General features: G+C 35.6%; 1 long non-coding RNA gene across 1 annotated transcript; it reads left to right on the top strand.

Annotated features, from left to right (window-relative positions):
* Positions 1–644: 644 nt before the first annotated feature.
* On the top strand, positions 645–1298 carry LOC114544811. The gene is made up of 3 exons (XR_003690624.1): positions 645–811; positions 891–977; positions 1219–1298. It is a non-coding gene; the product is annotated as an uncharacterized LOC114544811 (long non-coding RNA).
* Positions 1299–4818: the final 3520 nt, after the last annotated feature.

A 4818-nucleotide genomic window follows, 5' to 3' on the forward strand; every position in this document is an offset into this window, starting at 1 on the left:
TTGTTACGGGTTAAACCAAACTCTTTCATCTTTTTACTTAGATACTGTGAGCGGATAGGGAAACTGATAAAAAAGCTGGCGATATTTTGTGCCTGACTCAAAATATTTTTCACTGGAAGAATTGAACACGCTTTGGCAACAATAAGGTTTAAACGATGACTGGAGTAATGAACATGCAACGCCTTCGGGTTTTTCTCTAATATTCTCCCAGAAATACCTTTTACCTGGCTGGACACAGCACTAGCACCGTCATATCCCTGGCCTCGACAATTTTGAAGGAAAGCCCAACATCTTGAAGTGTACTTTGACTAATGAACGGAATCAAATCCAAAGGCGAAACAGTTCGGTATACAAATGAAAATGTTCTTGAATCATGTAAAACTTCAAATTTATTCAAGTTATGTTATATAATTAATAATGCATAATATATTTTATGTCAGTTCCAGTAGTTGTTCATCTCAGACCTTGAAAGAAAAAAAACAAACATTCCAAATACTCCAAACACTCCAAACACTCCATGTCTTCTGACCTGGATTCAAGTTTACTGCTTTTATCATCTTTTTTATTTCACGTTTCCATTTTGAACATGTCCAATTGCAAAAAAGTATCCAGCCGACTTAAAATAGTTATATTTTTGCAGTTACTTTCCAGAATATACCGTTTGGTTAAGACTTGTGTATTATAGTATATCATAGTTTTAAAACTTCTTTTTCTGTCAGATATTTTCAATAACTAGCTATCGAGACCATCCTCAGTTGTTCGGGCTGGAATACACAAGCGGTCAGCTGAGAAATTACTCGTCTTCCGACAGGTAGTTTAAAAAAGCAGATTTTGTATGAAGCTATATAAAATATTTCTTGTTCTGAATGTTTGTATTTCACTCAATCTAGGGATATATCATTGGCTGGTTAGCTACACGGGGTTAGAGGCAGTGGAAATGGAGATGTTTGTGTAAAAACGACCCCAACGAAGAGACGGTACTGTACGCTTTTTCATAGATGATTGAGCGAAAATTATAGTCAAAATTTTCCTGATGAAAATCTCGCACTGCTATGATTGCCGTAAATACGAACCCTCATTTCATTCTCCTCCTGACGTATGGGATCTCATATAACACACAAACAATTACACTTCTCGTCAGGTATTCCTATTAGTCAGTCCAATACATCAAATACAGCAAAAGAAGAATTGTTTTTTTAAGATGATATATTTTTCAAGGTTATCGTTGGGGTCCATTGTATAACGTTGTTGACGAAGAAGTAGAAAGCAGTGATTTGAAATTCCTCGCTGCGTCTCCAGGTGAAATATTTCTCTTTTTATTTCACTTTAAATTTTTGAAATATCTCCAAAAGCTTATATTGTCTTATTACTGGTTCCTTGCAGGAAATTTAACCGAAGATGTGTAGAGATTTAACTGCAATATTTCCTACAGCGGTCTACTTCATGCAGTCACCCAAGACGTAAGTTGACAATTTCTTATTTTGTACTTTTCTGCAGACAAAATGCTGTGTAGAGAATATTATTGCATTTTTACTGAGATTTAATGTTCTGTCAAAATCTGGATTAAGGCTGTTTTCCACTCACGTGTTTTTCATACGCACGTTAGTTTTCTGCATATTTTAGTATGCATTAGTTGACCTAGATTTACAACAATAATCGTTATAAAGGAAGCGAGAATAATTTAAATTGGCAGATTAAAGCTTATTATAATCATAACCATGTACGCACGGACTCGAGTTTACTTGATAGTCGATAGCGTCGACAGCAAATGACATTGAAACGTTTGTATGGATATTTCGAAGTCCTGACAGTATAATTAATATCCCGTAGGTTATTTCAAGCAAATATTTGACTAGCGACGTCGAACAAGGCCAGTTAACCGCGTCGTGGATCGTAAACTGACCTCAATACAGAAAGTGGGGACAAAATAGCCAAAATACAAAACATTTTGTTCTAGGCCTCTCAGTTCCCGGCTCGCTGGGTATAAGGAACGTTAAGAGGCCTAGGGACTACGCTGCGGTAACTCTGGTGCTGAGTTGACTGGGTCCGAATCCATGAAATGGTAGATTTGAATTTTTCTCGCCAGAAGTACGGCTGGAATATTAAGTCTTTTAAACTCCAATATATATTTCAAACGATTTTAAATATTTTGTAAGGATTTTTACCGGAGAATAAAGAAAGACTTATCATTAATGCCATCACAATGCTCATTGCTCACGAAGGTATTGTATATCTTTGCCAATAAATATATTTAGTGTTCACCCCTAAAATACATATTCTGACTGCTATTACCTTCACAGGTATTCAATATATACATAAAATAGTTAAAATGTTTCGTCTATTTGCAGGAGACCAAAAGAAAATATCAGATAAAGATCTCGAAGCACTGTTTCACGCTTTGAGACATTAGGTTGGATCCAAAGCAGGTTTCACAACGCTCACTAGGTGAGAAACGTTTATCTTTAACCACAACACACGCTGTTTACTCAACCAGCTCACTTTCTCTAGACCGTGTTTCTGTTTTGTTTTTACAGCTTCTATGAGAAGGTTGGTGTGAAAACTGTGAAAGCTTTGAAGAGGAATAATGAAGCCGTGACTCACGCCGCTGTCGACATACTGTGTGCTCTGATGCAGGTAAAGAGAGGGCTTCCTTAAAGCGGCCAAAATGGTCAGACCGGTCATATTTAAATTTAAAATAGAGTATTTCGTTAAGAATATAGTTGCGAAATTTCCGAGCTAGACAGATGCAAGTAACGATATACTTGAACGCAGAGTTCTTGAAACACTCTAAAATACCAGTAATCTGTCTGTACCGAGATCAACAATAGGACCGGTCTGGCCGTTTTTTCCGTATAAAGGAAAGCGCCAACACTTTAACGATGAATTTCCTGGTAATATTTGCCAAATCTGTCACTGTCATTAGTGTTACCCCTTTAATTTGCAATCCACATAAACTCAGCCAACTTTGAAATCTGAATGTTAACAGGATCCAATTTTATCGAAACCAATTCTGTTTTTTTATATAGCCAACGCACGATAACTATGACATTCGACAAGAACAGATAAACAAAAGCTCTTTGTTATCCTCTGAAAAATTTCTAAGCAGTTTGTTGGAAATTCTCACGATAAATGTAATAAGATGTGCGGTGTTGGTTGCCTATAATCTATGCTGAACCCTTGCATTTTATTTTTCCATCCCTCTTGTGTGTATATAGCTTTGTTTTAGAAGAGAAATTCCCTTGCAAAACCCAGCAAGTGATTCGTAGCAACTGCCTTTCTAATTTGAACTACCTTTCTAACTAAACACAAGAAATAGATTAACCATGAAAACTTTTCTTCTATATTCGTTCTACTGGGATTTTAGTTATAAGTGGATTGCTTGATTTTCAAAATACTTGCTGAGATATTTAATGTTTTTCTTCTGTGCGACAATATTGTCAGGAGTAATAGCCTAATAGGGACCAGACGGGAATTAGATATTATAGTACTTGTATATAATAATTGTAGGAAAAAATATTCCCTGTGATATATCTTCATAGGAAAAAGTATCAAAACGGATTATTTTCAACATTAAAAAACCAAGATTATCTGATGATGTCTGGTGATGGCAGGCATGACAGCATGGTTCTTAGTGCCAACAACTTCGCAGGGCCACGTGTTATGCCTACACCATATTTTTCTGTACAGTTCCATCATTCATTTTACACTGTTGTTATATAATTTTTTTTTTATTCTCCCTTTCCTATTATGTAATTGCAGAACGAATATTCAATATATTAGTGTACCACATAAAAACTCATTATGACAATGGCTATCGGACGTCTATTGCATCGGAGAAACGACTTGTGGTAAGCCAAATTCAATGTTATTTCTTGCAATTTTTCTATGATGTCTTACATTGTTTTTTTGTAAAGATTCTTCAATGTTTTCTCAGTCTGCGAGCTGACAACGTCAAGGGCTTGTGCAAGACAAAAGTGGAAAAGTCAAATTCACTTCGTATGTTAATTATTCTGAAAAGAAAACGTTGGTTAATGATGATAGTGCAAGGCATGTCTGGTATTCTGCTTCAAAATTCCTTTTCTTGTTAGTGTAATACATTCTCATTTTTGTTTTAGTTCTGCAGAAGATAAGACAACCGGTAAGACAATCATACCATACGATAACCATATCTTACCATAATAATATCACACCATACCATACCATAACGAAATCATACCATACCATAACCATGCATATCATACCATAATTATATCACACCATACCATAACCAATTTATACCATAATTATATCATACCATACTAATGATTTAATTGGATATTTTATTGTAACACGTGCAGGTAATAACGGAGCTGTGTACGTACCACATTTTTGTTGGTCAAGATGAACAGGTAAGAATCTGCGGGACTTTATTTTCAGCGGTTGTCTGTTCTTGCTTAAACGTTGTTGTATATTTCGTCTAGTGTTGTCTAATGCGTACTTGGTTGCTCATTTCGCGACGTTAAGCGTATCTTGTCTCACCATATGTATGTTAGAAATGCCTTCAGTTATGGCAAGGTATGGCTACTTAAAATAGTCTGGAATTTGAGACGTTTTATATGTCCATTAGCACTTTGTAAGAATGAAGTTGATTTAAGTAGTTGCAGCGTTTTAGAAGTTTATTTCTTTGGAGATATTTGAAATCGTGCCTTGATGATGTGCTCAGTGAATTTACAGAAACGTTTTCAATAAACTCCAGCCTAAACGTAACGTCTCTTGTGATGCGAGATACCCCTTCACAAATATATGATTTTTAAGTAATAATTACTAAATTTTATGTCC

This window comes from Dendronephthya gigantea, unplaced genomic scaffold (genome assembly GCF_004324835.1).
Source record: "Dendronephthya gigantea isolate DGI-Jeju-01 unplaced genomic scaffold, DenGig_1.0 000967F, whole genome shotgun sequence".
NCBI classification, from domain to species: Eukaryota; Metazoa; Cnidaria; class Anthozoa; order Malacalcyonacea; family Nephtheidae; genus Dendronephthya; species Dendronephthya gigantea.